Raw genomic sequence first — 13,865 nt, 5'->3', positions numbered from 1 at the left:
TTCTTCCTTGAATTGTTCTTTGATCCAGCTGTTGTTAAGCAGCATGTTGTTTAGCCTCCAGGTATTAGTTTTCCTCCACTGCTTCTTCTTGACATCAATTTTAAGCTCTGTTGCATAGTGATCTGAAATGGTACTTCTAATTATCCTTACCTTTGTGGTCTTACATAGGTTGGCTTTATATCCTAAGACATGGTCTATTCTGGAGAAGGTTCCATGTGGGTTTGAGAAGAATGTGTATTCTGCTTTCTGGGGATGAAAGGCTCTATATAAGTCTATTAGCCCTAAATCTTCTAATTTTTCATTTAGAGCTCTTATTTCTTTGCTATTTTTCTGTTTGGAGGATCTGTCCAGTGGTGATAGTGGAGTATTGAGGTCCCCTACTATTATCACAATTCCCTTCATGTGTTTCTCCAGGTTTACAAGTAGTTGCCTCACATATTTTGGTGACTCTACATTAGGTGCATAGATATTGACCAGGGTTAGTGTTTCTTGATCTAATGTTCCCCTGATCAGTAAGTAGTGACCCTCTTTGTCTCTGATCACTTTCTTGAGGTTGAATACAATTTGGTCTGATATAAGAATGGCTGTCCCTGCTCTTTTTTGTTTTCCATTGGCCTGAATAATTACTTTCCATCCTTTTATTCTAAGCCTGTGCTTATCCTGTAACTGTAGGTGTGTTTCTTGTAGACAGCAGAAGTCCGGTTTATTTTTCCTAACCCAGTTCTCTACTATGTGTCTTTTAATTGGAGAGTTTAGTCCGTTGACATTTAGGGAAATTATTGATAGAGAGGACTGTTGTGCAGTTGTATTGTGTGGAGTGGTTGTTGTTACAATCGGGGGTTTGGATTGTGTAATTCGTCTCTGAGTAAGTCGCTTAGGGTCGGTTTAGTTTGCACAAATAGTTCAAGTTCGTTCATGTTTGAGAATGATTTTAGTCTGCCTTCCCATATGAATGATAGTTTTGCTGGGTATTGGACCCTGGGTTGGAAATTTCTTTCATTCAGTCGTTTAAATATGTCATTCCACTGTCTTCTTGCTTGAATTATTTCAAATGGGAGATCTGGTTTGATTCTTATGTCCTTTCCTTTGTACTTGAGGTTTTTTTTCTCCCTTATTGCTTTCAGGAGTTCCTCTTTCTCTTTGTTTTTTGCCATTTGGATTATTATGTGTCTTGGTGTGGGTTTATTAGGATCTATTTTATTAGGGACTCTCTTGACTTCTTGGATTTGTCCTGAATTGTCTTTCCAGAGGGTGGGAAAGTTCTCTGTTATTATCTCCCTGACTACCTGTTCTTCCCCCTTCCCTATTTCCTCCCCTTCTGGTATACCCACAATCCTTAGATTGTTTCTTTTGTCCTTGTTCATTAGATATTGGATTTTTCCTTCCAGTGCTTTGCCTTTTATTTCTTTGTTGGTTTCTTGATCATTTTTTGATTGCAGTTTTCCTTCGAGTTCTTCAATGTGCTTCTCCAACTCTGTGTTTCTGCTCGTAAGGCTTGTTACCTTATCTTTTAATTCCTTCACTTCTTTTTGTATGGAATCTCTCATGTTCTTTGACATTTCTTCTTTAATTTGGCTGATTCGTTCGTCCAGGGATTTCTTATACTCGGTTGCTAGGGTTTCTTTCAATTCTTTTATTAATTCTTGCATTTCCTTCCTCATGACAGCTTTTAGGTCTTCTTCCCGTGGATCTGTGCATTTTGGTGGACTTGGAAATTTGATAGAGTTTGTCATGGAGTCTCCAGTTATTAGAGATCTTTTTGCTTTACGCATTGTTCTTTGTATTTAATGGTGTATTTTGGAGTGCTGTGGCTTCTAATTTTGGCCTGCTTTGGTCCCCTTCCTGACGGTGTTTCTAGAGGGGCCTGTTGGGTGAGTTTGTTGAGCCTAGCCCTTTCTCCTCCCCTTTGCTACCTAGCGTTCACCTTCCTGCTGTGGGTCTTTTCCCTTATCTGCTCCTTATTTCTGTCAGCGGTGCAGTTCCACTCCTGGCCACAATGGTTACTGGCGCTGTTGAGCCTAGCTCTCAGTCCCCCCTCCTTTCTCTGGGAGTCAATGGAGCTCCGCCCCCTCCACGCCTCCCTTGAAGGGTTCCCTCAGTCCAACCCTTCAGGCTCTGTCCTCACCCTTGGGGAGTCCCTGGTCCACTCCAGGGTCCAGGGGGGTGGACTGCTCTAGTTCCCCTGCGAGTCCAGATGGCTGGCCCTATCTCTCCCGTCTGTTCGGGTCGCTCAACTTGCCTTTCTAGTCACCCACCTGGGGGAAGGGAGTCACTCAACCCTCTCCGGCTGGCACGCAGGGGTCCCTGGGGGAAGGGTCCGTCCCAAATGCCGCGCGCAAAGAGACAGAAATTCCCTCACTCACTCCTCCAGCCGGCCCGCCAAAGGGTCCGACCCAGACACCGGCGCAAAGAGACAGAAATTCCCTCACTCACTCCTCCAGCCGGCCCGCCGGGGTCCCTGGGGAAAGGGTCCGACCCAGACACCGGCGCAAAGAGACAGAAATTCTCTCACTCACTCCTCCAGCCGGCCAGCCGGGGTCCCTGGGGAAAGGGTCCGACCCAGACACCGGCGCAAAGAGACAGAAATTCCCTCACTCACTCCTCCAGCCGGCACGCCAGGGTCCCTGGGGAAAGGGTCCGACCCAGACACCAGCGCAAAGAGACAGAAATTCCCTCACTCACTCCTCCAGCCGGCCCGCCGGGGTCCCTGGGGAAAGGGTCCGACCCAAACACCGGCGCAAAGAGACAGAAATTCCCTCACTCACTCCTCCAGCCGGCCCGCCGGGGTCCCTGGGGAAAGGGTCCGACCAGGCCTTTGCCTTTTATGCAGAAGGTCATTGGTTCGAATCCTGGCATCCCATATGGTCCCCAGAGACTGCCAGGAGTGATTTCTGAGCAGAGAGCCAGGAGTAACTCCTGAGCGCTGTCAGGTGTGACCCAATAACCAAAAAAAAAAAATTTTTTTTTTGAAAAAAACTATTTCATCACCAGTGTTTCCTTCCCTCCACCAGTGTCCCTACTACCCTAGCCTTTCCCTTGGCAGGCACATAAATGCTATTTTATATTGTTTGTCACAACACAAATGGAATTACTTTTTTAAAAAAAATTAATATTGTTATTTAAACACCTTGATTACAAATGTAAAGAACACCCCCTTCACTAGTGCAACATTCCCATCACCAATGTCCCAAATCTCCCTCTTCTCCACCCCACCCTCACCTGTACTCTTGACAGGCTTTCTACTTCCATCATTCATTCACATTGTTAGGGTAGTTCTCAATGTAGTTATTTCTCTAACTGCACTCATCACTCTTTGTGGTGAGCTTCATGTAGTGAAGGCCCTCCTTTTTTGTCTCTGAAAGTTATTGCAAAAATGTCTTTCTGAACTTCCAGCCTGCCTCTCTTTTTGTCTCTGAAAGTTATTGCAAAAATGTCTTTCATTTTTCTTAAAACCCATAGATGAGTGAGACTATTCTTCATCTATCTCTCTCCCTCTGACTTATTTCACTCAGCATAATAGATTCCATGTACATTTACGTATAGGAAAATTTCATGACTTCATGTCTCCTGATGGCGGCATAATATTCTATTGTGTATATGTACAACAGTTTCCATTCATCTGTTGAAGGGCATCTTGGTTGTTTCCAGAGTCTTGCTATGGTAAATAGTGCTGCAATGAATATAGGTGTAAGGAAGGGATTTTTGTATTGTATTTTTGTGTTCCTAGAGTATATCCCTAGAAGTGGTATAGCAAGACCATATGGGAGCTCAATTTCCAGTTTTTGGAGGAATCTCCATATCGCTTTCCATATAGGTTGAACTAGATGGCATTACCACCAGCAGTGGATAAGAGTTCTTTTCTCTCCACATCTCCGCCAGCACTGCTTGTTCTCATTGTTTGTGATGTGTGACAATCTCTGTGGTGTGAGATGGTACCTCATAGTTGTTTTGATTTGCATCTCCCTGATGATTAGTGGTGTGGAGCAACAAATGGAATTACTAAAACTTAGATTAATAGAGATCCATTTAAGTAATTATTATATGTCTCAATGGTGTTACTAAATCATTGCCTAAGGATTTACTGGGTTCTGTTTGGTGCCAGTTGAGGTTTCTATATTACTGTTTAAGTTCACCAAGTTTGGTTGTCTTCTATGTAACTTTCCCATCAGACTTGCTGTGATGCTACTGGGCTGACACTACAAAATTTTAGGGTGTTGTGGCCATGTGGTCTAGGTTCTAGAACATATTTGGTAGCTTGGAATTTTAATAAGATTAAGTTGTGGAGTTGGGCCAATTCTGTCTGAGAGTGTTGGGAGTGGCTGGGGGTGATTATGTCTTCAGGCAGAAAGGGGAATCTGCCCCAATCTCTTCTGAGAAGATTCCAGAGATTACAGCAGAGACCAGACTAAAGTGCCCATTACATGCCACCTCTTATTTGTTGTTGTCACATCTCCAAGTGATGAGGCCTAAGTCAGAATTCAGGAACTTGAGCACTTCAAGAAGCCTGGGTGAACCTTCCAAAGTGTAAAGAAGGTAGTTAGTTGATCTGGTTTTGAAAATAAAAGGTGTGTATGTATGTGTGTATGGTGGGTTGGAGGAGTTAGGGAATGACCCAATCATTGGGAGCAGGCCAGGGTGGGGGGATGGAAATGGGGGAGCAGAGCAGGACTGGGTCGGGATTGACTAGGGCTGATGAATGTTGGAAAAGGTGCAACTGCAACCTTCTGTGGATGGCTGGTCGCCTTGTCATAACTAGAAAATGGAATTGTGGTCAGGAAATGGTTTAGGTGAGGAAGAAAAAGTCATGTTCAAATCAAAGCTTAATCTATCTGGTATTACAACACAAGGAAAAACCAGGCAGAGATATTGTGCAAGGGCTTCAAGTAAGCTACCAATCAACAAACCAGATCAACTCACCAAGGACCCAACATCAAACATATGTGTTACACATATGCCCATCCCTGCATGAAAGACTGGACATCAGCCTCCGCAGTCCTTAGTTGCTTAATATGAGATATTATCATGTTACCTAGACAATTATTTCCTTCATTTTGACCAAGACCTGGTATGATGTGCCTGCAATTCTGGTCGGGAAGCAGCATGTTGCAAAACAAAGTTAATGCATTGAATTTAACTGTGATCTGAATTGATGTCGCCCTTGTCCCTGGAGACCCCTGAGACACAAGTGGGATGGAAAAAGCTGCCATTTGTATTGTTGCCTGATGCTAGAAAAGACTTGAAAAATCAAATGCAATGGGTTGGGCTCCCTGTGCTGCCAGGAACAAAACTGAATGAATTATAAATAGGATGAATAAATAATTGAACTCTATCAGGATTGCCTCTTTATTGCTTGCCACTGGAAAAATTATTTCAATTAGAAACTTAAACTCAGGCTGATGGCCGACAAAGAGGGAATGGCCCAAGATAAATGTAAATCCCTCTGTGATATAAAAATTGGATTGTGCCGTCTCAAGTCTATTAAAAAGAAATTAATAATATCCAGGAAAAGAAGGTTGTGCCAAGGAAGGGTGTCCTTTCCCCACAGAATTGTGCTTATTTTAAAAGAGAGAAAAATCAATAGTCACAGGAGATACTTTTGTGAAAATTGAAACCACAGAGTTCACACACATGATATCTTAGTTGCAGTCAATAATGAGTCCCCCTTTTATTTGGGTTCCTTGTCCAGTCATGTGTGGGTGCATCTCTCTTACAGAGTTCTTGGTGGGGGAGGCCATTGCTTTTTCTCTGAGTATGATGGCCTTGTCAAAGATGAAAGCATGTTGTTTCATTTGTTACCACTGAGAGCAACTAATTTGTCTGGAAGAGTTCTCCATGGGTATTAGTCAAGATGAGAATATTCCAGAAAATTGATGCCATTCTTACACTTCCAGGTTTCTGCCCTGCAAAGATGCCCCACTTCTATTACCTGGTAGATAGGGCGAGATGGTTAGGACACAACTTCTCTCTGTCCACCTTGGAACTTGGGATCCTCCTCATCTCGAACACTCTCATTGCCACTGTTTGTAATCAGAAAATGCCTGTGGCACTGAACCTACCAGGGGTGGTGTGGTGTGATGTGGTGTGGTGTGGTGGTGGTGGTGGTGGTGGTGGTGGTGGTGGTGGTGGTGTGTGTGTGTGTGTGTGTGTGTGTGTGTGTGTGTGTGTGTGTGTGTGTGTGTGTGTGTGTATCTGGAGGAGGAAGAAAGAAGAAATTTAACCATGGGAAGGCCTCGATGGGGATCATTTACACATATTTACCCTATTTAGTGTTCTTGACCATTTTCAGCATGGAGAAGAATGAAGAATGATGAATTCTTAAAACAGTTTTCTTGAGAGCAAACCCAGCTGTCAGTGCCTTTATGGACTTTTTGAGTATAACAGAATAGATTTTCATATTAGGACTATCAGGAAAGCCTTTGATAATAAGATGGATCTGATATAGGGGTCACTTACAGGTATAAAGGAAATCCCTTTGACTCACAAGAGCATCATGTGCTTCTGATTTGGGGGATCATTCATCTAGTCTCATTTGGACACTTCAGAACAGAGGCTGAATCCTGGCTGAGCAGCACCCAGGAGAGGGCTATTTGATATGAGCAATAACAACAGTAACAACAACAACAACAGCAACAACAACAACAACAAAACAAAACACACAGACACACATGTATCCATGTGCTGAAGCCGGACTTTCCATTCTTAGCATCTGACTAAGAAGTAGAGCAGAAAATCAGTCCACTCTTCTGTAAGGTGTGTGATGAGTTAATGATCCACGAAGCTCTCTGGGACATAGGAAGCAGCTGCTGAGTTGGGGACTGTGTCCAAATCGTGTCCAACGTGGTGCAGTCCCATCTAGCCATGGCTTTGTTGCCCACTGGATGTCAGAGCAGATGAAGAATGAGATTTGCTGTTTATCGAGCTCAGACACTGATGCCATCACAGATGCTTTTGCTTAGAAGCCAAACAATTTATATTTGAATTATTGTCTCAAAATGTGTTCTACTTCTTTATTTAGTTGTCTTCTATCTCAGTTTCCTTTTCCCATTTCCTCAAAGAACTACTATTCCTTGATATCTCTCTCTCTCTTCTCTCTCTCTCTCTCGTTTGGTTTTTCGGACCACACCCGGTGATGCTCAGGGATTACTCCTGGCTATTCACTCAGAAATTGCTCCTGGCTTGGGGGACTATATGGGATGCCAGGGGATCAAACCGTGGTCTGTTCTAGGTCAGCGTGTGCAAGGCAAATGCCCTACCACTTGTGCCACCGCTCTGGCCCCTCCTTGGCCTTCTTAAGGTATTGTTAAGTTTGCCTGCTCTGACACTACCCTTCCAATAAAGGATGGTAGCACTTTAAACAATGATTCTAAGAGATTCAAGTCTCTTTCTTAGATCCTTTAATATATTATTATCTTCTCAACTTTAGAGAATGCCAAAAATGTCCCAGCAATAACACATTGAACATTTGCTCATTTCTTGTAGAAAACTTTGTTTCTAGATTTTTTTTTGTTTTGTTTTGTTTTGAGGCCACACCCAGTGACGTTCAGGGATTACTCCTGGCTCTGTGCTCAGAAATCTCTCCTGACTTGGGAGACCGTATGGGAGGCTGGGGGATTGAACTGCAGTCCATCCTAGGTTAGCTGCATGCAAGGCAAATGCCCTACCACTTGCGCCATCGCTCCAGATCCTTTCTGGATATCTATTCTTTTAGGTGGGAGAGATCTCTCAGGAAGTGCTCAAGAGACTTAGAGGTCACTCCCAGAAAGCCATAGACAGCTGGGCCAGTGATTCAAGGCAAAGGTCAAAGAGTAAGATGCCTCTTGGGATCTGTGGTGTTGAAGGTTCTCTGAGCCACTTCAGTGACTCTTGGGGACCATCCTAACTGTACCTGTGGTACCAGGATTTAACCAGGGTTGCACACAAGGCCTGAATTTTAAACTGTGTGCTAGCCTTCTGCCCTTGGATATCAATTCTGATAGCTATTTTAGGAAACACTTCTTTCAATGGTTAAATTTAAATCTGTGGAAGTTACATTGTTACACTTTGAGCACAGAATAGTATAACAAATATAGATGATTAAATTAATCTTTTGGATGGATTGCTACATGGTCTCTATAATCTGGTTTAAATTAAAAGTTGGGTTATGGATTTAGATTTAAATAAGCACAAAATCCCTTCCTTATGTCTTTATAGTAGAGGGATTTTGATATTAAAATAAAATCCACATGTGATATTCACAAGGGAGTTTTACACACAAAAAAACACACATGCAAACAGAACCTAGGGACCCACATCACTGAATTTCTAGGACACTGGATTTTGGAGAAAGAGGCTAAAATTAGATGAAAGCTACTGAGTGTCACTAGTTGTAGGACAGGGAAATTGGAGACAAGAACCAGGGATCTTAATTCAAAACAAAGCAGAGGGGGTATAGCTCAGTGGTAGAGCATTTGACTGCAAAACAAAGCAGAAAGATCAGGCGAATATGAGGAAGAGATGCTGTGGGCTCAGGAGGCCCTGGACCTATTCCATTTGTCCAAGAGTCAATGTTTCTTACCTTAATATTACAAAGGGAAAAGCTCTTTGTCTTGCCAACTGACTGCTTCCACTCAAAGGGACACAGAATTTATTTACAAATAAAATGGAATAGATAGGGGCCATTTTGTGTGTGTTTTTTTTCTGTAAGGTTTTCCTTAATATTTTTTAATATTTTACTTAATGATTGACTTGTTAATTTTTTTTTTTTTTTTGGTTTTTGGGCCACACCCTGTGACGCTCAGGGGTTACTCCTGGCTATGCGCTCAGAAGTTGCTCCTGGCTTCTTGGGGGACCATATGGGACGCCGGGGGATCGAACCGCGGTCCGTCCTAGGCTAGCGCAGGCGAGGCAGGCACCTTACCTCCAGCGCCACCGCCCGGCCCCGACTTGTTAATTTTTAATGTAATGGAATTTTATGTGTTCTATTCTTACCCTCCATGGGTAGATATCACCCCTTAAGGATTCAGTGTTCCTTCTTCCCATCTCTCTTGACCTCTCCCTTTCTCCTTTTCCCTGAAGTTGGGCATCTAGGTTGATTCCATGATTTAGCTGCTGTGAAGCAGTTTAGGATGAGTAGAAGGACCTACATATACTTCCATATTTTTTTCTCGTTCAGATAAATGCCCAACACTTGTTTTATGCCCTTGGAAATTAAAAGCAAATGTGTACTACTTATACACTTTGCTCCCCAATTTTTATTGCATCATCTAGTTTTACAATACCATTAATGGTAGTTTCTTATTACAGTATTCTGACAGCACACCTTGACCAGAGCCAACTTCCCTTCCCCTATGTCCCATAATCCTCTCGTATTCACTCCCCAACCTCACTCAACTTTATATGCTCAGTTCTGTGGGCCACTTCTCAGGTTCTATTACCATTGTCTATTTGCTATTTGGTTAATATGTCTTTTTATATCCAACATTGGTTAAGCATTTTTATTCAGAACACAGAAGCACTACTTTATTAGAACTACACCTGGTGGTACTTGAGGATTTCTCCTGGTTTTATTTTCAGAGCTTACTTCTTGCATGCTCCAGGGGCTCTGTGTGTTGTGCAGAGCATCAAACCAGAGTTGACTGTGTGTCAGGCAAGCATCTTAATCCTTATGCAATTGCTCCAACCTTACAGAAATACATGTAGAGGACAATCCAATACTATTATAGTTTCTTAGTGATTTGTTAGATGACACATTGCTTTTACTCAAAACAAAGGCATTTCCCCAAATTCATCCTTGCTTTAAACCTATCTCTTTGATATGTAAAAGTCTACCTGGATCTTACTCAACACTCCTATGCCCAGTAGATTTTCTATTTGGAGAATAAAGAAAGATCAGTTTGGCTTGAAATGCAGAGAGAGACCACGAGGTGAGAAGCCAACCTGATTCCATGATTCTCTCCTGACTGGCTTGTTTTATTAATTCTTTGTGGCTAGCCTGCCTCCTACTCATTTACCCAGGGTTGGAAATATGGCACGTGGGTGCAATTTCACAGTGAATGCTTTAGTGTAGAATTAAATATGCTTACTTGAGTTAATATTCGAGAGCTTCTGAAAAGACTATGGAAGCTGATTTTGATCCTGGTTTTCCTATGTGGTCTTCCCACTGAGAGAGCTTTCTAAGGCACAGAAGAAATGCTCATGTTTGAGTTAGTTCTGTTCTTGGGTAAGAATACTTCTGAGCTCCTCCACCAAATGCCTATTTTCTCTACTTCTGGTTTGTTGGGAGGGATCACTGCAGTGCTGGTCTTCAGTACTATCAGCAGGGGGCATGAAGAGAAATGGTCCATCTTGTCTTCCAGATAAGATCTTAAATAAGACCCCAAAGTCTGAGGGTAAGTAGAGGTTATTTCAGAGTGTGTGTGAGTAACCAAGCTTTTGAGTCATTTTGATCCTTGTAAATGTCCACGACTGAGGTGGTGAGGTGGTGAGGAGGTGAGACACTGAGGTGACCCAACTTGAAACTCAACAGCATAGTCCAACTGCTGGGACCTGGTTAGGAAGGTGAATCCCATTGTAAAAACTATCATGGTGGAGGTACCTCCAATTTGATCTGAGCAAGTAGCAGTGGCCTGTTACAGGCATCATGGACAATGACAGAGAGCTCAAGTCAACCTTGGGGATGCACCAGGCTACATGGGATTTTCATAGGACACATGACTGTAGTGTGCCAGGAGTGAGTAACATGAATCATTGGGTACGTGCACCCCATTTTCTGAGTCTTAAGTTGTTTGGTGACTCTCTTGGTGGCAGAAATATAACTTTCCCACTTACACTGACATTGCATTTGGGGGATTTTTCACTTCATATAATTGGTGGACAGATTTGACATCTGGTGGTAACTTGTATTTCATAGCCCATACCTGTATCACTTTTTTGTTTATGTGGAGGAGCCTTCCTCCACTTTGAGGAATCTCAGTGATCCACTATGTCTGATTAGCTGCTACTGGGCTGGAGCTAAATGAGCTAGATAACCCGCTCACATTCCCTCAATGCATAAATTGTTCAATACAGTATCTTGAGTCCATAGACTTTCTGAGCTTTCAATTTCCAACTGAAGGAATTTTAGATACGTTGGTGACTTAAACATAATTATATTTTCTATATAACATATGGTATAAATAATATATGTTCTAAATTGTATAGCTGTATCTAGTGCAATGCACAGTAATCATTTAAAATATTAGGCATTATATGTATCAATATTGTAGTTATTACTTCTATTACTCTCTTTTTTGGGGGGGGCAGGGTGACACTCAGGAATTACTCCTGGCTGTGTGTTCAGAAATCGCTCCTAGCTTGGGGGACAATATGACGCCGGGGGATCGAACTGCGGTCCGTCCTAGGCTAGCGCCAGCATACTTCTATTACTCTTGATTTAATAATGGACATCCAAGGCCTGCCTGTAGCTCCCCCTGTAGATCCAAGGCTCTGGGGAAGATATTGGTGACTTATTGGTGACCAAGGAAACCCCATAATTGGACCCACCATTTAGGTTTTCCTCATAGTGCCCAGGGGAGTACTTCCTGGAATACACTTTGGGAGAGACAACTCTCTTGAGATTTTTGTGAGGGTTCTTTTGTTCATAGTGATGCCACATTGTTTTGTGAGACATCCATGTACTACTGTTCATGGTCATGGACCCCTTTACAGGAGTCAGGATCCATGTGCCTGAGATATTAGTGTGTAGGATGGTTTGGGATGAAATAATCTCAAATAAGTAGTAAGCACAGTGGGAAGAGAGAGGGATGGATGTGTGGTAGGGAAGGGTCTTGCTTCATGAAGGCTATAATCACTATAATTACCATTCCATGGTCTATTTCATGTCTTGGTTGAAGACCTGTGACTAGAAACACATGTTACTTTATTACAGTTGTGTCTCCAAACCCAGAATTACTCCTGCAGTGATGCCTCAGTCATCAAAGCAGTGTGAGCAAGAGAATGAATACATTGAACACACACAAAACATGACTGAGTTAGGGAGTGAGTCAGCAAGTGAATGAATGAAAAGATTTAGTTTTGGAGTGATCAAGTGAATGAATGAATGAATGAATGAGTCAAAAGCCTAAGTTAAGGAGTGAGCAAATAAATGAGTTAATGAGTCAAAAGCCTGAATTAAGGAGTGATGAACAGGTGTTTCATGAGAGGAATACTGTGTCCTGTGTTCATTCTCAGATAAGTACTATTAAAATAAGACCAACCTGAATTTTTGTCATGGGTGAAATATAAGTGGGGAGTCACACTATTGAGTTACTTTTAATCCTTGGTTATAATTCAAGGTATAAATATTTCACTCCCTCTTTGGCTGTGGGAGGACCTAAATGTATCATTGAAATGTGTCCTTGGAACCATTCAATATGGAAGAGCTGATTTTGTAGATATAAAACGTTCCATCTATTTATTTGCTAGGGCAACCATGACCAAGTCCACGGATTCTCAACATACACAATAGAAAGTGATTGACACACATTGGCACACAAAGAAAGTAGAACCATCAAGAATAAAGTGTGAGCAGGGCTGGGCATGGAGATATCCTTCTGTGCCTGGAAAACTGGATCTCTTGAGCCCTCGTGTGCTTGAGTGTGTGCATCCACATATCAGTCTCTTCACAGAACACCATACCTGGTGGGTTGGGACCACATTTTACCTTAAGTAGCCCAAATGGAAGCCATATTTCCAAATACATTTACATTTTTATCTCTAGAAAGTCAGAACTTAAGACATAGAAATTTTGAGAGGACACAGGCTAGTTGAGAACACTCCCCAGATCTGGTTAAGATAAGAAAATGAATATGTTCAAAAAAGAGGCAGTTAGACTAGTGGACTTTAAATAGAGTTTCTTTGGCTTTTTTGGAATGAAGCTCAGATGTGTTTTTGGAGAAAAATAACTTTGTGTGGGTCAGAATATGAAGATGGACTACTGGAGTTCATTCTCTACTCGAAGACAATGTTAAATTTGAGAACATGGAAATAATCCCCTTCCTCGTTCATTCTCCTTTCTTCTACTGGATAGAAATCTGAAGACCATATACTATTAGGAATGATGAACCCTGAGTGTTGTTCCAGTCAGAAGTCCCATCCCTTGATCATTTGTCTCCACTCCTCTTTGTATCTCGCCATTAGTAATGATTTATCACTAACATCAACCCTTGAAGTGAACATAATGAATAAATAGCCTTTTGTGAATGGTATAACTAACCAAGTGCAAGCTCTAGTCATGGTTTAAATTTTTTCCTTCTCTCTTTCTTCAATTCCCTAAACACTTTAAGCTTTCTTTTAAGAGAGAAAGAAAGGAAAATAATCCACCATGTATCTGCTTATCCAATGAGAACGTTAATCTTTGAAAATGGGAGCAAGTATTTGCATATTTGTAAGATCTCAGAACATGTTCTTTCTTTTTGGGGGCACACCCGACAGTGCTGGGGTGGATCTTGACTCTAGGCCCAGAAATTGCTCCTGGCAGATTTTGGGGAACTTATGGGGGTACTGGGGGATCAAACTTGGGCTGGCTGCATGCAAGCCAAATGCCCTACCTGCAGTGCTATCTTTCTGACCCCCATACATTTTCTGAACTGACTCTGCATAGATAAAAAATTATTCCACCCAAAGACTATATAAATTGAATAATATTCTGTTGGATGCATTTTTCCCTAAGCTGCCCAAATGGTAGCCAGGGAAAGACAAATCACTTGCCCATAGTCACATGGGCAGCTAGTAGTAATCTGATCTTTTGATCTATGTCCCTTTGCTACTTCTACAGCTCTGTTTGGTTAATGTAGGTATTGGGTGTAAATGATCCACACTGCAAATTGAAATTAAGACTTAGGATTTCT

At 42.1% G+C, this 13,865-nt stretch overlaps 1 protein-coding gene across 1 annotated transcript in view; it reads left to right on the top strand.

The window, feature by feature from the left end:
* Positions 1-13,865, top strand: part of DSCAM (DS cell adhesion molecule) — a 589,689-nt gene that overhangs the window by 50,038 nt on the left and 525,786 nt on the right.

Source organism: Suncus etruscus, chromosome 13 (assembly GCF_024139225.1).
Source record: "Suncus etruscus isolate mSunEtr1 chromosome 13, mSunEtr1.pri.cur, whole genome shotgun sequence".
Taxonomy (NCBI): Eukaryota; Metazoa; Chordata; class Mammalia; order Eulipotyphla; family Soricidae; genus Suncus; species Suncus etruscus.
This window is presented reverse-complemented; position numbering and strand designations above follow the sequence as displayed.